This window comes from Capra hircus, chromosome 8 (assembly GCF_001704415.2).
Source record: "Capra hircus breed San Clemente chromosome 8, ASM170441v1, whole genome shotgun sequence".
In the NCBI taxonomy this organism is placed as follows: domain Eukaryota; kingdom Metazoa; phylum Chordata; class Mammalia; order Artiodactyla; family Bovidae; genus Capra; species Capra hircus.
The window spans coordinates 12220838-12244365 of NC_030815.1; positions in this window are offsets into that span (position 1 = coordinate 12220838).

Here is a 23528-nt window from a genome sequence, read left to right on the forward strand (position 1 = left end):
CATTGTAATCCTTTAATTCTAGATTCTTCTCCACATTAGTAGAGACTGTGCTTAGCTGACACTAGATGGTATTGTGGCTCCTTCAATTCAAATGGCTTCTTGAGTGAGAGGCACTTTCTGTCCTTAATTAGTGTGCTGTGTATGTATTTAATGTGAGATCAGTGCCTCCTAGAAAAATAATTGCTCTTTGTTTATAAAATATGGTTTAAGAAAATATAGGACCAATCGCTTTTCTAGTTTTAAACATAAACAAGATGGGTTTGTGACACTCACAGTGCATATTCTCAAATAACTACATTTGTATTTTGTCAATATAATACTATTGAGAATATAAGAAAGAAAGAACCTGGTAGGGCAAAGGAGGAAAGGTGGTATGCTGCCTATTGTTGTTATGTTTAAATGCTACTGATGCAGGTTAATGTGTCTCTGAGACAATACCATGGAAAGCTCTATTATCCACTTCTTTCTTTAAAAAAAAAAATTGTAGTGAGGTCTTCAAATTAGAAATTTTTCCTTAAAATGATAAACCTTTATTTAAATATAGTGCCAATGTTTGAATACATGACTGAACAAATAATTATATTACTGACCTAGATAATAGTAATAACATTTGTAATAACAATATATCCAGAAGTTAGTAACACCAAACGATAATGGTCTGGAAACTTGGTTTACTTGTTTGTTCTCTTTATCAAGAAAACTGTTTTTCTTTTCTGCTTCAAACAATATCTGCCCATATTTCAAAGTCCTGTTAATGTCACTTTCTCAGTGAACCCATTTGGATCTTCCAGTCTGAGTTAATATCTCACGCTCTCATCATGCAAGATTTACTTCTTGCAGAACTTAAGAGCAGCCCATTTTGTCACAATTATCTTGGGAGATATGCATCTCCTCTATAAACATAAGCATTTTGGAGCAAGGGAAATACTTTGCTCCCTGTTTTATTCATTGTCCTCGTTTACTCAGTCACTCAGTTGTGTCCAACTCTTTGAGACCCCGTAGACTGTAGCCCTCCAGGCGTCTCTCTCCATGGAATTTTCCAGGTGAGAATACTGGAGCAGGTTGCCATTTCCTAATCCAGGGATCTTCCTGACCAAGAGATCCATCCCACATCTTTTACATCTCCTGCACTGGCAGGTGGATTCTTTACCACTAGCACCACCTGGGAAGCCCATTCATTTTCCTTAAGGCAGAATGAAGAGAAAGTCTTTAATGCATGTTCATAAATTGATCCTTTTAACTAAAAAAAATGACACATAAAGACAGAAATCTTGAATCAAACTCATATTTACTATTCTATGAATAGACTTTGAGAATATAAAAATTACATCCACTCCATGTATGTTGGTGTTGTATTATGATAAAGAATCTGTGGTTTATTAGAGAAGAATAATTTATAACCAAACTCTTCAGTATATTTAGATAGTAAGTTCCCAGAGTACAGGACTCTTTTGGCTCCATTTAAGAATCTTACATATTTCCATATGATATGTTTTATTCTTGTCTGAGAAAGCTTTTTTCAAAGGCAATTAAATGTAGCCATTTTCCAAGTGTAGCAAAAACAACATATAGGCGATCCAGTTAAGGAACTAATTAACCTTCGGGTATAAATTAATTCAGTCAGATAAAGTCTAAAAGGGAAAGGCGGAGCAGTTTTGCCATTTAAAAAAATGAATAATATAGACAGTTGGACAATTGCCTTTCTTGATTAGATGTTTCAGAGGAATGGGGTTGAGGAGAATGAGACCAATTCCATGGTCAGCTGCTGTGATAATTAACCAGAAGCACTGAAAGGTGAGAAAAACTAGAAGTCTTGGGTGAATATCCCAGAAATGCCTAATATTAGTATAAATGGAACAGGAGTCAGCAAATGTTGCCAGAGAGGACCAAGAGTAAATACTTTTAGATTTGCTGGCCATGTGGTTTCAGTTACGTTATTCAAATATGTCACTATCCTAAAATATACATCAGTAGTAAATAAATGGGGTGGCCTAATTTGGCCTTTGGTCTATATATAAGTAAACATTTATAATATTTTTAGCAGGTCTGTATAAAGGAATAGATTTAAACAAGTTGATAGATACTAAGTTTTAGTTAGAAATTGACCATATTCAATTTAAGCAATTGTATATTTCATTTATTTAAACTCTTACTAAAACTTAATGAAGCTTTTTAAAACTTTCTAGAATAAAATAGTGTCCCCTCATTTCCCCCAGTCATCTCATGCATCCTATTCAACAGTGAGTTTTTTACTGGTGTCTGTTTCATACAGGTACTTTTCCTTCACTAAAATGTGAACTCCTTTAAATAAAGGATTATGTATTATTCACATTTGTTTCAAAACTTCAAAATATAAAGGCCATATTTTAATATCAAAATGTTCTATGGAATCTCAAATACATGAAATTGCATTTTAGTATCCATTGAAGAATACATAATAATAAAAAGCTATAAACTTAGAAATAGTTAAAACAAATTATATTTAATTAGTTGTAATATCTAGATATATATTTAAAAGTCATAAATTATCTAGGAAGCATTATGTATTTAGTTCATAAGTAGTGCTTGGTGCAATTATGGGTTACATGAAGTTTGCAAAGCTTCAAAATTCTTCAGGAATATACCAGGGCTACCCTTAAGCATTAATTTTAAATAGAGTAACTTCTCCAGTGATGGTGTTAATGTATTTCTGCAACACAATTTGCTAAAATACATATTTATAGTAAGTATGATTTTATGAATACTTAAATATTACTGAGTGAAAGTGTTAGTTGCTCAGTCATGTCTAACTCTTTGTGACCCCATGGACTGAAGCTCACCAGGTGTCTCTGTCCATGGATTCTCCAGGCAAGAATCCTGGAATGAGTTGCAATTTCTTCCACAGGGGATCTTCCTGACCCGAGGATTGAACCCAGGTCTTCTGCATTGTAGGCAGATTCTTTATTGTCTGAACCAACAGGGCAGCCCTCTAATCAAAATAGATAGTTTAAAAGGAGGCAATATACAGATTATATTTAACAAATATAATAACAATAGACAAATTATATTTAATAACTATATTTAAACTAATTATATTTAAATTAAATTTATCCATCACTGACTTGATGGACATGAGTTTGAATAAGCTCCAGGAGTTGGTGATGGACAGGGAAGCCTGGTATGCTGTGGTCTATGGGGTCTCAAAGAGTTGGACATGACTGAGCGACTGAACCGAACAGCATATACAGACATAAATGTGCTTTCATAGTAATGAAAAATTGGAAATATTAGAAATATCTAGCTAAAGCCACTATAAGTGAGTATAGAGTATTAAAGTAGGAGCCAAGGATATGGGCAAAAACTTGATTTAAAAAAAAAAAGGTATTAAAATGTCACAGATTGTGGCTGAGAAGCCAAGAAGAATGTAGAAGGAATTCAGAATTCAATCCATCAGCAAAGAAATGAGATGAATTCAGTATGGATGGAACTGTAAGTAAAGTCCGAGTAAACTATGTACCTAATTTGGACTATGAGGAATTGGATACTTGGGGTTTCCTGAGATGTAGAAGGTGTAAAATCAACTCAGTATATCTACCTGAGGGCTGGGTAGGGACTGAAAACTGTTGCTTAGAGGTTAAAATAATTTTAGACCATCCAAGAGAGTAATTGTGTTAAGCATACGAAAGAAAGTAAAAATGTTAGTCACTCAGTCATGTCCAACTCTTTGCAACCCTATGGACTCTAGCCCACCAGGCTTCTCTGTGGAATCCTCCAGGCAAGAATACTAGAGTGAGTAGCCATTCCTTTCTCCAGGGGATCTTTCTGACTTAGGTATCGAACCCAGGTCTCTCTCATTGCAGGCATATTCTTTACCATCTGAGACATCAGGGAAGCCCTCTTAAGTGTATTAGGGGGAAAGATTTGAGTATAGAGCTGGAAAGATAAATAAAGTAAATATTCAGTTCAGTTCAGTCACTCAGTCATGTCTGACTCTTTGCAACCCCATGGACTGCCACGCACCAGGCTTCCCTGTCTATTGCCAACTTCTGAAGCTTACTCAAACTCATGTCCTTGAGTCAGTGATGCCATCCAACCATCTTATCCTCTGTCATCCCCTTCTCCTCCTGCCTTCAATCTTTCCCAGCATTAGGGTCTTTTTCAATGAGTCAGTTCTTCCCATCAGGTGGCCAAAGTATTAGAATTTCAGCTTCAGCATCAGCCCTTCCAATGAATATTCAGGACTGATATTTTTAGGATTGACTGTTTGGATCTCCTTGCAGTCCAAGAGAATTTCAAGAGTCTTCTCCAACGCCACAGTTCAAAAGCATCAATTCTTCGGTGCTCAGCTTTCTTTATAGTCCAATGCTCACATTCATATATCTTACAAAAGTAAATATTAAATTTGTATAAATTTGGGATAATCTGCCTTTAAAGTTAGAATTCTGATGTTTAGAGAATTCAGCATTTTAACCTTGGAGTTTCAGTTTGCAGGTCATCATTGATATTAAACTTGTGATATTAAGTTAGAAAAGATAAAGAAAGCCTGATTAAATATATAAATTATCTGAATGTTTTAAATCAGTTGATTAACTATATGTTTAATTTATTAGATTTTTTCTATTAAAAGGTCACAAATATTTTGCTTTTTTGGGTAATGTATTGGCAGGCACTCAAAGAGAAAATATATTAAATCTATAGTTAAAATAATTTAAAGGAAGAAAAATTAAGGAAATTTGCCGAATTTTATGAATGGAGCTAAACATTTCAGGAAATTTGGTCTTTGTAACTTGAGATGATTAACATTGTTTAAAGAATAAGTTAAATGCGAAATTGCTAAATTTTCAAAGTAGACAAGATTTGAAGATTGAAGTCTTAAGAAAAATGAAGTTTAGAAAGTTTTTGAAAGAAGACATACAGATAGCCAATAAACATGTGAAAAGATCATCAACATAACTCAGAATTAGAGAAATTCAAATCAAAACTACAGTGAGGTCTTACTTCACACCAGCCAGAATGGCCATCATCAAAATATCTACTCACAATAAAATGCAGGAGAGGATTTAGAGAAAAGGGTACCTTCTTGCACTGTTGGTGTGCACATAAATTGATATAGCCACTATGGAGAACAGTATGGAGATTCCCTAAAACATTAGGGAAAAAACTACCATATGACACAGCAGTCCCCTTGTTGGCATATGCCCTGAGAAAGCCATAATCAAAAAGACACATTACATTTACCTCAATGTTCACTGGAGCACTATTTACAATAGCCAAGACATGGAAGCAACTGAGATGCCCATCGGTAGATGAATGGATAAAGAGGCTGTAATATATGGTGGAATATACCTATATCCTACATATAATTGTGACTGATTTGTGTTGTTGTATGGCAGAAAGCAATGCAACATTGTAAAACAACTATCCTCCAATTAAAAGTAAAACAGAAATGTTTCAGTTTGCAACTTTAAAATGAAGTTGGTCTATAGAGACTCCTCTCAACAAAATCTTTTTGGTTGCCAAGGGCTGGGATGAGAGAAATGAGGTGATGTTGGTCAAAGGATACAAATTTTCAATTAAAAGGTAAATAAGTTCTGGGGGTCAAATCATCAGTCAGTCAGTTCAGTCACTCAGTTGTGTCCGACTCTTTGAGACCCCATAGACTGCAGCAAACCAGGCTTCCCCGTCCATCACCAACTCCTAGAACTTGCTCAAACTCATGTCCATCAAGTTGGTAATGCCTTCCGACCATCTCATCCTCTGTTGTCCCCTTCTCCTCCTGTCTTCAGTCTTTCCCAGAATCAGGGTCTTTTCCAATGAGTCAGTTCTCATCAGGTGGCCAAAGTATTGGAGTTTCAGCTTCAGCATCAGTCCTTCCAATGAATTATCAGGACTGATCTCCTTTAGGATGGACTGGCTGGATCGCCTTGCAGTCCAAGGGACTGTCAAGAATCTTATCCAACACTACAGTTCAAAAGCATCAATTCTTGAGTTTCAAAGCACAGATATGAATAATTGCTAATCAGAAGGGGGAGGGTTTGCAAAGACCCCCATGGGGTCACTAAGAGTCGGACACGACTGAGTTACTTCACTTTCACTTTTCACTTTCATGCATTGGAGAAGGAAATGGCAACCCACTCCAGTGTTCTTGCCTGGAGAATCCCAGGGACGGGGAGGGCCTGGTGGGCTGCCATCTATGGGGTTGTACAGAGTCGGACACGACTGAAGCGACTTAGCAGCAGCAGCAGCAGCAGCTGTTTGAGAGATGTCAAAGTGAAAACAGATATGAGTTCTGTCTTCATCAAACTTATAATCTAGTGGAACCAGATAGACATGCATGCATTTAATAATATAGGACAGAATACCTTTAATTTTGCAATGAGTAAGCAGTGGTCTAGAAAAAACATCACAGGGTGATGGATTCCATCTTTAGAGAATGAGTCACTTTTTGGAAAAAGGTGTCTTGGAGCTCAGCTGTTTGAAATTGTTTTGAGTTTTACTTGGCAGAGAAAGTCAGAATGTTTTAGCTACAATTTTTCATCTGGAAAATATAGATAGCAGTATTTTTCTTTTTCCAAAGCAAACAAGCTAGTGGTTCACAGGATTACTCAAAGTCAACTTCTAATTAAATTACTAAACCACCTTGGTAATAGAAAGGGGAAAAAAAACCTATCGGTGAAGCCAGAGATGTAAGTATTGTTCTGCTGTATCACACAAGGAGAGTTTAATGATGATCTTATATCAAACTATCAACTCAAGCATAGTGTCTATTTTCCTAAAATAATACATTATTTTTGTTGTTTCGTCACTAAGTTGTGTCCGACTCTCTGTGACTGCATGGGCTGTAGCCTGCAAGTTTCCTCTCTCCGTGTGATTTCCCAGGCAAGAATACAGGACTGGTTTGCCATTTCCTATTCCAGGGGATGTCCCCACACAGGGAGTGAATCTGGGTCTCCCACATTGCAGGCAGATTCTGTAGAATCTGAACCACCGGAGTAAATACTGTCACAGTTGATTTAAATTGTAGGACACTCAGCTAATACCAGAGAAAGGCTTGGTAAAGTGGGGAATCCTCCCCCACACACACTGGAACTGGGGACAAAAGCCTTCTTGTGGTTTCATCTAGGGACCTTGCCTGCTCTGTAACCATTTGGCCTGTTCTAGGAGATAAGAGACATTGCCTCATATTTCAGATCAGAGAAATTGATCAACACTCCAGATCTGATTCTCATGAAGGGTCTCTTGAGGCTAGGGTCTACCATGACCACTGAGAAATCCCAGGATGTTTCATTTCTCCACACACAAGTAAACCAGGGATTTTTTCTTTAAGAGAATTAATACATATAAACATGATTGTTCATGTATAATTTTATAATTAGCACAATGTGGGAGCTTATAAATGAAAGATTTTACCTACATAAAACAGATTCATCAGAATAGTTTTAAACCTTAAAGGACAATACTGGATTATTAACTATACAAATAAACCCTACAAAAATTCCAAAGGATAAAAGAAATATATTATTTTAGTAGTTTGAGTGTTGCTAACATCAATATGCCAGCAAATTTGGAAAACTCAGCATTGGCCACAGGACTGGAAAAGGTCAGTATACATTCCAATCCCAAAGAAAGGCAATGCCAAAGAATGCTCAAACTACCACACAATTGCACTCATCTCACATGCTAGTAAAGTAATACTCAAAATTCTCCAAGCCAGGCTTCAGCAACACGTGAACCGTGAACTCCCTGATGTTCAAGCCTGGTTTTAGAAAAGGAAGAGGAACCAGAGATGAAATTGCCAATATCCGCTGATCATGGAAAACACAAGAGAGTTCCAGAAAAACATCTATTTCTGCTTTCTTGATTATGCCAAAGCCTTTGACTGTGTGGATCACAATAAACTGTGGAAAACTCTGAAAGAGATGGGAATACCAGACCACCTAACCTGCCTCTTGAGAAATCTGTATGCAGGTCAGGAAGCAACAGTTAGAACTGGACATGGAACAACAGACTGGTTCCAAATAGGAAAAGGAGTACGTCAAGGCTGTATATTATCACCCTGCTTATTTAACTTCTGTGCAGAGTACATCATGAGAAATGATGGACTGGAAGAAACACAAGCTGGAATCAAGATTGTCAGGAGAAATATCAATAACCTCAGATATGCGGATGACACCACCCTTATGGCAGAAAGTGAATAGGAACTAAAAAGCCTCTTGATGAAAGTGAAAGAGGAGAGTGAAAAAGTTGGCTTAAAGCTCAACATTCAGAAAACAAAGATCATGGCATCTGGTCCCATCACTTCATGGGAAATAGATGGGGAAACAGTAGAAATAAGTGTCAAACTTTATTTTGGGGGCTCCAAAATCACTGCAGATGGTGATTGCAGCCATGAAATTAAATGATGCTTACTCCTTGGAAGAAAAGTTTTGAGCAACCTAGATAGTATATTCAAAAGCAGAGATATTACTTTGCCAACTAAGGTCCGTCTAGTCAAGGCTATGATTTTTCCTGTGGTCATGTATGGATGTGAGAGTTGGACTGTGAAGAAGGCTGAGCACCGAAGAATTGATGCTTTTGAGCTGTGATGTTGGAGAAGACTCTTGAGAGTCCCTTGGACTGCAAGGAGATCCAACCAGTCCTTTCTGAAGGAGATAACCCTGGGATTTCTTTGGAGGGAATGATGCTAAAGCTGAAGCTCCAGTACTTTGGCCACCTCATGCGAAGAGTTGACTCATTGGAAAAGACTCTGATGCTGGGAGGGATTGGGGGCAGGAGGAGAAGGGGGCGACAAAGGATGAGATGGCTGGATGGCATCATGGACTCGATGGACATGAGTCTGAGTGAACTCTGGGAGATGATGATGGACAGGGAGGCCTGGCGTGCTGCGATTCATGGGGTCGCAAGAAGTCGGACACGACTGAGCAACTGAACTGAACATCATTATTAAAGAAAAATAATTGGTATCATAAAAACAGTCATCTTCCAAACCCATCATTGAATGTTCTACCTTGTGCTTTAGGGACTCTGTAAATCACATTTCTCCTTTGCTGGCTAGTCTCCTCTTGGGTTCTTCCCACAGAGGGCACTAGAAAGAGACCAAAAGGCTCTAGGGGAAAGAACGGACTTGCATCCACTTGCCTGTTGTTGCTGTCAGCATCACCCCTGCAGTGTTCCTTTATTCCAGCAGCTGCCAGTCAGCTCCTATAGCAGCAGATGGCTCCAATTTCCGTATTCTTTTATAGTCCCCCAGAGAACTTCATGATGCCTTTCAAATATATGATTACTAGCCAGTTAGCATCCAGCCTTACAGGTCTGAGAGCCAGGTTCTGACCTTCTGAGGCAAGATTCAGGCTCCTTTCTTAGGAGTCTGGACCCTAGCTTTGTTCTTTCAGCCTAAGGAGTGGTTAAGTTTTCTTGCTATTACCTCTGTAACCCATTTTTCCTAGTTGAATATCCAGAATATGTTTAAGCAGCTTCCTATATTAATTTTTTTCTGTAAAATAACTGGTATAGTTTCACTTTTCTGCTGTAACAATGACCCATAGAGAGTTAAAAATAGGAGGGACCACCTAGAGGAATAATGTGAACTTCAAAGTCAGTAAGATGAAGATTTAAGACTTGTAACCAAGACAGATCCATAATAGAATCAAGATTTTATTTCTTAACCCTGAGCCTAGAAACATATGGATTTTAGTGTTAAGTAACCCAGTATCTGATGATGACTAGGATCAAATGGCTTAAATAATTTAGGACTCCTTTACTTGATGTGAAATATTTGGACAAGAAGATTTATTCATATTTAGCTCCAAAATTCCATTACACTTATTGAAAAATTTTTAAGGCTATGCTAAAATATAGTCACGTGTGAAAACATTTCTAATCAAAAGAGGTTTAACTTCAGGAGCAGCAACATTGACTCTAGGACACACACACACACACACACACACACACACACGTACACACACAGACTCAGACTTTATGAGATTGAAAAGCACCCAGGAGTTAACAGATCTGGAACAATTAGAGTTAACCATATTCTTCACTCATCATAAGACATTTTATATGGAGCTCTTTTCTCTTCCCAACTGGAATTCCAAGTGAAAAATGAAAGTACATCATACATACTTCACACATATGTGATGCAGTTATAATGAAATCTTTGTTTTTTGAAATTCTTATAAAAGACTTTTCTCATATATTTTCCTTAAAATATATTAAAATTAAGATAAAGGAGGTTCCTTCCCATCTTTATTTAATCTGTTTGGGAATTTATGTTTTTATATGTTACAGTATGTTTTTGGTGAATTGTCTTGCTCAATTATTGTATTCTCTAAGTGCTGATTCAGGCCAATTTTATATACAACTTGTCTTTGATAAGAGGTAACAGCAGGTAAAATAAATATACAGAAGTACCAAAACAACCTTCAACAATAAGTTATATACAATGTTGTATACTGCATTCTGACAGCAGATTAATTTTTCTCTTTCCATGATCTTTATTTCTAAGGTGTCCCTTTTTAATGAATATTTCCAGACTAATAAATAGCATGATAATTTAAAGCCAACAATTGCTGAGGGCTTTCATTTTGTCCATGCCTCAACAGGCCCTGCATCAGTTTTCTATAAAAATGAAGAATCTAAAGCATGTTCAAATCTTGCCTAACATAAAAAGAGTCTCTCCATTCTGCTTAAAATTTCTGTCATTCACCTTTCCACTGGCGGATAGCCTAGTTTTTCTTGAAAGAAGCATTCATGCACTTGCCTGGGATTTTTAAGTTTCTCATGATATTGTTGTTGTTGAATATTGGGTGCATACATAATGTGGCTACCCTGTAAATCAGACTCTCCAAGCCTCAGGTTTTTGTGTAGTTGACATTTGTTGTTGTTATTAATAATGCTGTTTGTTTATTGACTTTCCTGAACCAATTCCATTAAGTCTCTATTCTTGCTATGTGTGGCCAATGAAATCCCCACTTGGTTGGGTTAGTAATCAACTAATGACAGGACAGAGATTTCATTAAATGCCTTGTTTCTGTTGGCCACTCACCCTTGCTAAGGATCTATGTGTGTATCTTGGGAAAAAACTTTTAATACTCTGGCAGGCAGTTCATTTCTCTGTCTCACCTTCGTTTCCACTTCTACTAACAGAGAGTTCATTCATGTTTTCCAGAATCTTTTCTAATAACTGTCTTTAATTCCACCTTTTCTCATTTTACTTGAAACAAAATATTCATACAATTGAGATTATTTAACAGATTTCACTGTTGCTATGAATAAACATGAGCTCAATTTGGAGAGTGTTCAGATGAAACTAATCTTTGGGGGAAAACAGGAATGACTTACTAGGAAAAATATCCATGTAGCAGAAGTATGCATTTTTAAGATTATTTTTTCTGTTACTGTAATAGGATTGGGTAAATGGCATTATAGATCTTGTCTGTTTCTTACATTTGTCAGAGAACTCTGAGAACTAAACAAACACTTGTTGACTGATGACTTGGAAGTTCTTACTCTGTCTCAGGGGAGCCAAACAACCATTGTACATTATCTTTATTCATAGGACTATGCAGTGTCTTTTTTGTGTTCTGTTTATAAATCGATTTTGGAGGCAAATATATTAGTACATACACACATATTTAGCTATAATTTATCATATTTATATGTATGGAGATCAACTGTAATATGTGCTTCTGTTTGTATATATATAGTATTGTGAGTGAGATGAAAAAGAGAGAAAGGGGATGTCATGATTTATTCTGCATGACATTATATGTGAATCTGCTTTTAAAAAGCAGTGTTGCCTATACAGTTCTTATCAGTATTGAGTATCTGAGGAAGCAGATACTCTTTTAAATGCAGAGGGAATTGTTCATTCATTCTAGGTTATTAATTCATTCAATATAAAAGTATTTGGAGTGAATACCTATAGATAATCTGTAAATTTTCACAAGACAAGCCCAATAACAAGACAGTGTTCAGTTCAGTTCAGTTCAGTTCAGTCACTCAGTCTTGTCTGACTCTTTGCGACCCCATGAATTGCACACGCCAAGCCTCCCTGTCCATCTGTCCATCACCAACACCCGGAGTTCACTCAGACTCACGTCCATCGAGTCAGTGATGTCATCCAGCTATCTCATTCTCTGTTATCCCCTTTTCCTCCTGCCCTCAATCCCTCCCAGCATCAGAATCTTTTCCAATGAGTCAGCTCTTCGCATGAGGTGGCCAAAGTACTGGAGTTTCAGCTTTAGCATCATTCCCTCCAAAGAACACCTAGGGCTGATCTCCTTTAGAAAGGATTGGTTGGATCTCCTTGCAGTCCAAGGACTCTCAAGAGTTTTGTTCAACACCACAGTTCAAAAGCATCAAATCTTTGGCTCTCAGCCTTCCTTATACTCCAACTCTCATATCCATACATGACCACTGGAAAAACCATAGCTTTGACTAGAAGGACCTTTGACAATAAGCCAACATAAATACTATTACTACACAACTAAATTTAAATGCATAGCCGCACCTACAAATTCACTGTTAGATATATTTGCATGTTTTGTCCACTGTTGTTTAATTTGCTACCACACAGACTATAGCCTACCAGGCTCCTTCACCCATGGAATTCTCCAGACAAGAATACTAGAGTGAAGCTAGAGTCTGTTTCCAACAAAGAAGAAATGGAAGCAGACAAGCTTTTATGTCCAGGAGCCCCACAGGGTCCTGCCACTCAGCCTAGGGGCTCAAGTCTATAGGCTTTTTGCAAAATCACAAATGTTAGGGACTTCCCTGGTGGTGCAATGATTAAGAAGACTATGTGCTTCTACTGACGGGGGCATGATTTCCACCCCTGGTCAGGGAACTAAGATCCTGCATGCCACATGGGTGGTCAAAAAATATAAATAAATCATGAAGTTTTGAAGTTTCAACTTAATTCCTTTTCCTTTTGCATTCATTCTGTGATAATCCCATACCTACCATCCCTTCTCCAGTCCAAAACATTACAACATCACACTTAAGCAAATCTGTTTACTACTTGGAAGTATGTAGAAGGGAAAAGGAGAAAATCTTATCCATGTGTTGCCACACTTTCCTCTGTAAGTGGTGCAGTGAAGAGATTGATAAATGGGCACTGTGCACTGCTCTCAGAAATAATGCCTTGTTTATGTTTCTCAAGAGAATATTCTCTTCTATCTTTTCTATTTAAAAAAATGAACTTGTGATTTACCTTTTTCAGTTCTGTTCAGTTCAGTCACTCAGTCGTGTCCAACTCTTTGCAACCCTATGGACTGCAGTACACCAGGCTTCCCTGTCCATCACCAACTCCCACAGCTTGCTCAAACTCATGTCCATCAGTCAGTGATGCCATCCAACCATCTCATCCTCTGTCTTCCCCTTCTCTTCCTGTCTTCAATCTTTCCCAGCATCAGGGTCTTTTCCAATGAGTCAGTTCTTCTCATCAGGTGGCCAAAGTATTAGAGCTTCAGCTTCAGCATCAATCCTTGCAATGACTATACTGGACTGATTTCCTTTAGGATTAACTCATTTGATCACCTTGCAGACTAAGGGACTCTCAAGAGTCTTCTCCAATACCACAGTTCAAAAGCATCAATTCTTTGACAGCTTTCTTTATACTCCAACTCTCATATCTATACATGACTACTGGAAAAACCATAGCTTTGACTAGATGAACCTTTGTCTGCAAAGTAATGTATCTGCTTTTTATTGTGCTGTCTAGGTTGTTCATAGATTTTCTTTGAAGGAGCAAGCATCTTTTAATTTCATGGCTGCAGTCATCATCTTCAGTAATTTTGGAGCCCCCCAAAATAGTCTCCCACTGTTTCCACTGTTTCCCCATCTATTTGCCATGAAGGGATGGCCATCTAAATTCCCTGATCTTGGTTTTTGGAATGTTGAGTTTTAAGTGAGCTGTTTCACTCTCCTGTTTCACTTTTATCAAGAGGCTCTTTAGTTCTATCTCTTTAGTCCCTCAACAATTAACCTTCTTAGTTCCAGAATTTGTCTGCTAGCTCTTCTCCTCCAGTTTATCCTCTCATTCTTTTCTACATCCTCCTTGGTATGGGGAGAAACTACATATTCCTTACCAGTCTGGAATTCCATTACATTTAGGAAAACTATATATCCTATTGGAGTCATTACAAAAGGCATGGTCCAATATTCCCTCTATTCATGGGGCCCATGCCTGTGTTTTTTCACCCTGACCTTAATTATGAGAATGTTCAAACTACCAAATGTTCAAACTGCCAATGAATGTTCAAACTACCGCACAATTGCACTCATCTCACAAGCTAGCAAAGTAATGCTCAAAATTCTCCAAGCCAGGCTTCAACAGTACGTGAACTGTGAACTCCCAGATATTCAAGCTGGATTTGGAAAAAACAGAGGAACCAGAGATCAAATTGCCAACATCCATTGAATCATCAAAAAAGCAAGAGAGTTCCAGAAAAACATCTACTTCTGCTTTATTGACTATGACAAAGCCTTTGACTGTGTGAATCACAACAAAATGTGGAAAATTCTTTAAGAGATGGGAATACCAGACCACCTTACCTATCTCCTGAGAAATCTGTATACAGGTCAAAAGCAACAGTTAGAACCAGACATGGAACAAGAGACTGGTACCAAATTGGGATAGGAGTACATCAAGGCTGTTATATTGTCAGCTTGCTTATTTAACTTATAGACAGAGTGCATTATGTGAAATGCCAGGCTGGATGAAGTGCAAGCTGGAATCAAGACTACTAGGAGAAACATCAATAACCTCAGATATATGGATGACACCACCTTATGGCAGAAAGCAAAGAAGAACTAAAGAGCCTCTCAATGAAATTGAAAGATGAGAGTAAAAAAGCTGGTTTAAAACTCAACATTCAGAAAACCAAAATCATGGCATCTGGTCCCATTACTTCATGACAAATAGATGGGGAAACAATGGAAACAGTGGGAGATTTTCTTTTTTTAGACTCCCAAATCACTGCAGATGGTAACTGCATCATGAAATTAAAAGATGCTTGCTCCTTTGAAGAAAATCTATGGCCAACTTAGACAGCACAATTAAAAGCAGAGACATTATCTTGTTGATGAAGGTCCATTTAGTTAAAGCTATGTTTCTTTCCAGTAGTAATGTATGGATGTGAGAGTTGGACTATAAAGAAATCTGACTACCAAAGAATTAATGCTTTTGAACTGTGGTGTTGGAGAAGACTGTTGAGAGTCCCTTGGACTGGAAGGAGATCCAACCAGTCAATCTTAAAGGAAATCTTTCCAGAATATTCTTTGGAAGGATTGATGCTGAAGCTGAAACTTTCAATACTTTGCCCATCTGGTGAGAACTGACTCATTGGAAAAGGCCCTGATGCTGGGAAAGATTGAAGGCAGGAGGAGAAGGGGATGACAGAGGATGAGATGGTTTGATGGCATCACCGACTTGATGGACACGAGTTTGATCAAGCACTGGGAGTCGGTGATGGACAGGGAAGCCTGGCATGCTGCAGTACATGGAGTTGCAAAGAGCTGGACAGACATGAGTGACTAAACTGAACTTTATTATGAGAAAACACATGCTGTGGACTGAATTGTGGAAAGGTTATGTGAACACTGTGAGAAAGAGGCGTCTGTAAGCCAGGAAGTGGATCTTCACTAGAACCTGATCATGCTGGCACCCTGAAGTCAGACTTCAGACTTCAGACCTGTGAGAAAGTAAGTTTCTGTTGCTTAAGCCATTCCATGCTAATTGCCATTGCCATAATCCACACAGACACTCCAGTGCCCAATACCTTCACAGGTTATGTAGCTTTACATAATTTTAAAATTCTACTTCTTAGTAAAGCATTTAAATGAATAGATACATTGACATATTTTACCTTTAATAAATTTTAAATATGATATATTGATGTCCTTATTAAATATACTTTGCCATTTAATGTATACTTATGCTCAGTCATGTCCAACTCTTTGTGACCATTTGGACTGTAGCCTAACAGGGTCCTCTGTCCATGCAATTTTCCAGGCAATAATACTGGAGTGGGTTGTCGTTTCCTCCTCCAGGAGATCTTCCCCACCCAGGAATCGAACTCACATACCCTGCATCTCCTGCATTACAGGCAGGTTCTTTACCACTGAGCCATCACAGAAGTCTCATAAAAGTCCATACCTAAGAGAGTGGTACTTTTGATTGTTTTCTGTGTTTTGTATTCACTTTCTCACAAGTCATATTTCATATGATCTTTTAAGTACATACAATTTTTCTTCTAAATCTTATTTTAGTATTAAACAAATGCTCATTGCAAAAAATATTTTTATCATGCCAAGTATAATGCACATGCTCAATTATGTCCTACTCTGCAGCCCCATGGACTGTTGCTGGCCAGGCTCCTCTGTCCATGAAATTTTCCAGGTAGGAATCCTGGAGTGGCTTTCCTCCTTCAGGGGATCTTTGACTAAAGGATCAAACCCTCATCTCTTGAGTCTCCTGAAATGGCAGGCAGGTTATTTACCAGTGCTCCACCTGGAAAGCCCCATTTTCAAGTTTACTCACTAACTGAAAAATATTTATTTTATGTTAGAAACTGAAATTAACCTACTTGCTAATATCCCCACTCATGAAGGCACAAACATTTATCTAAAATTTTTCAATTTGTGGTGTCTTAATACTGCTCTCATTATTATTTCTGTACTTTGTTGCTGTTTTCAGTTAAACAGAATCTTATGTATCAAACACTTAATCATTTTAAGTATAATTAATTTAAAAATGATAAGCACATTAACATACTGTAATAGATTGGGCAATCCTGACTTTTTGTATTATAACATAATTACTTGAATTCATAGAACCTTAAAAATTTAATTCTTACAGTATTGCTTAATATAATTCAGTACAGGTTTATTTCACACTTCTGCAATAGACTGAAACATCCAGAACATTTAGCCACATATCTGGGTGCTGGGTCCCAGCTAGCTGACACATAAAACTAGCGATCAAAATTTGTCTGCTTCCCATTATCTATCACAACCGACTCTTCAGATTGTATGTGATTATGTAATATGGTCATTGGTGATATGGGGAACTGCAAAATGAAATGATTGCTGTAGGTTGGCATGTCTGGTGAGGGAGCCACTGATTTGTGTGATTTTCAAATTTAAACTTACCATGTAGAAGAATAAGAATTCACACCTCATCCACACTCATTCTGTAACCACAAGATGACTTGTCTCTCACATCACTTCAAGCAATTCACTATTGCACTTAATAAAGTTAAACTTGCCCACCTTTGTAAATATCAAAGGAAGATACAGGCTACTAGACTGCACAGTATCTCTTCTGACCCTTCAGTTTCAGGGAGGCAGAATTCCAGGGACATATGGAAAGAGAAGTAGAGCCAGTAGATAACTCACAAAGCTTGGTGAGGCTTCTCTGATCAAGCCTGGGTCCAGATTTAGCAGGGTGCCTGTCTCATGGAAAATGTCTAATATAAAAATACGATACTGCTGTGTCTCCCAAGGGGCACAGACATCTAATATTTTAAGTTTTTCTAGCATCTCTCCCTCTCTCCCTAATAAAAAAGGTTTTGACTTATGTTGGGAGATCCTGAGAGCCAGAAACTAAACTGGGTGCTCTGGAAATGTGCAAAAGTTCCTGAAATAATGACTAGGAAGTAACCCTTCCATCCATGACAAGTGGGGAAGATGGATAATTTTTAAGGCATATGGAATCATGGAAAATGTTAAGAGAGAGCAAGCTGATAAAGGGAAATTTGCCATCATTTTATTGTTTAAAATGATGATGGGTTTTGGTATTTTCATTGGTTTGTAGGATTTCTAAGATTACCCTTTAGGTACATGAAAAGGTACATATATTTAATATGCATGCTAATATACTTTTTAATGGGCCCATGCTATATAGTCAACATAGTCATCCTTTCATTTTTAAAGCCAAAAACTCACAAAGAAATCTTTGCTTAATGTACTAATATTAAAATAAATATTCAGAATTCTGAAAGGTATTTACTATTTGTCATTGTGAAGATCTGATCATAATTATGCTAAAATGCACATTTTACAATGGAATTTTCACTCTGTTTTGATGTCTGAAAGGACAGTATTTAATATCCAGTATAAAACAGTATTATTAAAGTTTGTTGTCAGGGTACTATTGAAAATCTAGTGAATTTTTTCTCAGAATATATGGACACTTGGAGGCTCGGTATAAGAATTTTAGTTGATGACTGAAAATTTTCTATTTTCATAATTTCACAACAGAATACATCTCCAGAAGGCATATTCCAATTGGGTAGCAAAATTTCCTTGTTAAGAGAGACCATAAGGAAGCACTATATTTTAAAGGATTTTGCATAAGACCACATGCAACTTCTGAAATTGCTGATGTTATAGAAATAATTCCAAAATGAGAATAAGGGAGTTGTATGTTAAAACAGAGAGGGTCTTTAGTAATTATAAACAAAAGAAGGATATAGGATGAAAATTAGACCAGTCATGGCTTTATTCACCATCTATTTATATACTCATTTCAGTGAAATTTATATTAGGAATAACAGGTGTTTTGTGAATTATATTTTCTGTATAGAAGTATCAGAAGCCAAATGAAATTTGATGTTAACAAAGCAACAACCAGTGTTTTCCAAAGCATGTTTTTTAATATATATAATATAGCCATTAGTTCAAAAGAGTGAGGTAATGTTGCATTATGGCAATAGAAAGTTGTGTTCATCTGTTCAGCCTTCAGTATGTCTAATGTACTTTATTCCGTTATTTGAAATGATCCAAAATGCCATTTGTGCTAGAAGAAGAGGAGGTAGAAGAGTGTGTTGAGTTACAGCTGTGTCTTCTTTTGCCCAAAAGAAGACTTGTACCATCTAGAATCCTTGTGAATCCCTCACCTATTCATTCCTCGGCTTCAAGAAATTCAAACTCATCTTTTACATAACATTTAACATTAACAAAGAAAATCATATTATTTTCCTCATATTTATGACTTTTGATCCCAAACTGGCCTTCAATGTATGTGATCTCTATATCTATCCTTTCATCACCCCACTCCCTTTTTCCATCTACTTTTCTATTGTTTGATAATTCACTGTTGCAAGTGAATTTAAGGTTCTTTCTTTGTGCCCCCCAAATTCAAAGTTGATAGGTAAGAAGTGAATGCATTCATAGGGAAACACACTTCACAGACAGATTGTGGACCATCTCAGAAAGTGAGGGAGAAAGTCCTGAAATATGGCATGGTTAGTTCTTATGAGTTGGGTAATTTCATAGCCTTCCCTTGTAGCTCAGGTGGTAAAGCATCTGCCTGCAATGCAGAAGACCGAGGTTTGACCCCTGGGTCAGGAAGATCCCCTGGAGAAGAAAACGGCTACCCAGTCCAGTATTCTTGCCTGGAGAATTACACGAACAGAGGAGGCTAGAGGGTTACAGTCCAGGGGTTGCGAAGAGTTGGACAACTGAGCAACTAAACACACAACAGTGAGTGGGAGGGTTATTCCAGTTATTTGGGGGAAGGAGCTGGGATTTCCACAAATTAGGCCATGACCCACTCTTTGGCATCTATGATTGGCCTCAGAACGCTCATGGCATGGGTCAGTGTGTCATTTAGCATATGCTAATGCATTATGCCAAAGAACCGATGCTTTCAAACTATGGCTCTAAAGAAGACTCTTGAGATTCCCTTGGACAGCAATGAGGTTAAACCAGTCAATCCTAAAGGAAACTGATAGGGAATCCATTGGGCTGAGTTATAGTCACCTACGTCTTGGAATTTATGGTCATTTGGAATCTATGGCTCGTTACGCACAACAGAAGTGAGAGCTGGGAAACTGGTTAGTAGGAACAGCCTCCTTGACGTCAGGAGACCAGCCTTCATTACAAGATCTAAAGGAAACAAACTGACCTAATGTTAACTGTCCAGTCCAATACAAAAGCTATTTTCAGTAACAGGTCAAAAGTTATATAAGATGTCTTGAATACTGGCAGGTGGGTCTCTCCCCACCCTCTTTTGGTGTCTGTGCCAGAAGCTGTCTCTGTTACTTTCTGACTTTAAATAAAGCTGTTGCTGCTGCTGCTAAGTCGCTTCAGTCGTGTCCAACTCTGTACGACCCCATAGATGGCAGCCCACCAGGCTCCTCTGTCCTTGATATCCTCCAGGCAAGAACACTGGAGTGGGTTGCCATTTCCTTCTCCAATGTATGAAAGTGAAAAGCGAAAGTGAAGTCGCTCAGTCATGTCAGACTCTTTGCGACCCCATGGACTGCAGCCCACCAGGATCCTCTGTCCATGGGATTTTCCAGGCAAGAGTACTGGAGTGGGGTGCCATTGCCTTCTCCAAATAAAGCTGTTACACTGCTGTAAATACCTGAGCAATTACATTCCTTTGGTCCCAGAGTGAATTCTTTCCTATGGAGATCATGAATCCGTAGCCAGCAGCAAACATCGTGAGACAAAATCAACCCTGAGTATTCACTGGAAGGACTGATGCTGAAGCTGAAGCTCTAATACTTTTCCACCTGATGGAAAGAGTCAACTCATTGGAAAAGACCCTGATGCTGGGAAAGACTGAGGGCAGGAGGGGAAGGGGATGACAGAGGATGAGATGGTTGAATGGCATCACTGATTCGATGGACACGAGTTTGAGCAAACTCAGGGAGTAGTGAAGGACAGGGAAGCCTGGTGTGCTGCAGTCCCTAGTGGCACAAAGAGTTGGACACAACTGAGCAACTGAACAACAACAACTATGTATTACAATGAGCATATGATAAGGCTCAAGGTCTAGTGGAAGTCGAATCTTCCGCCATCCTGCACCTAGTTGGTTCTAATCAGTTTTTATCATGGCCTCCAGCCATGCCATTCTTTTGAAAGTTGTTTAAAAGAACTTGCTTCTTCCCTCCTGTTCCAAAAGAAAAAGTCACCTCTCTATCATTTATTCTTGAAGTGTGAGTTCTTCTCAGAAACAATGTCATCTCTTATGCTTTTAAAAAAAAATGTGATTCTGGGCTTCAAGCCCCATTTTTCTCTCCTTTCGTGTGACGGCTTCCTAAGCCTAAACTGTTTGTCTATGTTGCCCTCAGCATGGACTTGGGTAAGAGTTTCCCATTCCACTTGCTCTTGTCTGCCACTCATCTTGCCATCCTGCAGCCCCATGCCAAATCTTCATCCAAGGAATCACTCACATGTGCTCTCACACCGCCCCTGTCAGGGACCATATGGCTTCTGTCAGACGTGGCTTCTGTTACCTATGCTGGGAACTGTCTGCCCACCCAGCACCTCTGCCTCTCCTGGGCCCCAGTATCATAGCCACTTATGCACTGTTATTTTGGCAATATGTCAGCATGATTGCCACTCATTTCTCCTGCTTTTGTTCAATTCCACCACATCTGCCAAGCCTTGCTGACATCACCTGCCAGGCACAACAGTGGACCACCTGGCCCTGTGGCTTCTGCCATCTCATTCCAAGAGCTGCTGGAAAAGAAGGCTCAAAATTTAAACCTATAAAGTGGTCTGTGATAACACTGGGAAACAATGACCCCACTTCATCTCTTCATATTATACTCTGAAAAAGGGGCCTTAAAGGATCCTTCTGTTTCTCACTGAGATTTACTGAAGTGTGTTCATTTTTTACTCAAAATCCCTGTTTTGCCTAAGTCCTACAAAAGAGTCCTTGGGAGTTTGGAGATGCTCAGATTTGAATACCATAATTGTCATCGATGATTTGTTGTATGAAGTATAATGAGAAACAAGTGAATAAATTCATTAATGCTTACTTTGGGTCAGTTTTCCTCAGAGACCCTGAAACAAGGATTTCTGAGCAAATAGTGAATTAATTAAATGTCCATGGGAAAAAGCAATAAGGGAATGCAGAAGCAGAACCTAGACAGGGAAAGGCCAAACAAAGGTGTGATTAGGTAAAATCTCAGCCCCAGTCTGATCCAGTGGGGAGCTCTGATGGGCAAATTAGGTTTCATCAGCACTTCGTCTCAGAGGAGCTGGGCTCTCATACTTCCCATTAGTCATTGGCTGAGGCTACCCTAGCTTGGGCATGACAGAGTCAACTCCTAGGCACTTTTAGCTGCCTGAATAGGTAAAGTGGCTCCAGCAACCAGGGCAGCCATTTGAGAGCAGCCATAGATGCTGGTCATTAGAAGCAGAAAATCCCAAGGCACATAAAATTCAAGGAAGGTGTGGACAGACAGGGTTAACGATATCAATGGGCATCACAGCAGCAGAATACTGACTGGTCCACTATGCTGTCTTGGTTGCCTAGTATGAGAACAAGACAATTCTGGGACCAACACTGCCATAGAGGCCCAAAGCTGTCAGAATCTCACGTGCGTTAGAGTTCAAAAGATCATTTTTGTTCTTTTGGAAACTAAACTTGACCTAAAGGATTTTCTAAGGTTTATTTCATTGAATCATCTATTTTTTGAAGCTGAAGGAAACTTAGTGACTATGGACAACCTCACACTGGTTGGCTTTCCCCACCTGCAAATACCTAGATAACATCTAAATAAGTTAAAATGGTAACTTCAAGATGTTAAATAAATCACTAATACAACAGTTATAGCAGGTGTCTTTGTTAGTATCTTTTACATTTTTTCGAAATGGTTATTTAACTTGCAAAATGTTTCGAACATATAGAAAGAACAGGAAATAACAGATACCCATTCTCTCATTATTAGTTTAGATACACAATAATGTTAGATTAAAATTGGTTGAGCTGTGTTTTCTGTATCAAAAAGGAAAATGTTATAAATCCACCTAGAGTGTCAGACTCCATTTTCACCAGTATTCCCAGTAATTACCTCGCCTCTGGAAAGAACCAGTGTCTGAAGAAGTCACATATTATTCCTTAGCTTTTTTGTGTATAATTTTGCTATATTATATGTAGAGACTATACGCACATGAGTATTATCACACGCCTGTCTCTATTTGCTGATAACTTGTTTCACTTAACTTTTTTTTTTAGATTTATTCTTTTGACACTTTTACATCTAATTTATTTGTTTGGGCGGTATATTGGATGCTGAGTGTTTCATAACATTTCCTAAGTAAGGTACACAGTTATGTTGTATTCCTATTTGATTGTTCCTCAAAACAGTGTCATTTGAATTTTGTACCTGCTGTATACCTGAACAGTTTTCTCGTAGCAAATGTGGCTTTGCTAGGTTGTACTGTATGCATTTTCCCACCTATCTAGGGTTATTTTTTATAAGTTTATTCTTTGAAAACCTCACTCACAAAAATAATTTAAAGATTCTTTAAAAAATATTTTATTTTAAAACAGTTCATTACTTAATGTTCCTGAAGCATTATCCTTAAAATAGTGGACAGCTATGATATGGTGATAACCACTACATTTGAAGGGTTAGTCATTAGTTATTTCTCCTGTTTTGCAGATGAGAAGACTGAGGCTCATAGAAATTAGATCATTTTTCTAAGACCAGAGAACTTATTTACTGGTTCAGTGAATTCACACCTGATATTTATAGCTAAATATAGCTTGGCAGCATTTGTTTTATGAGAATTATGTG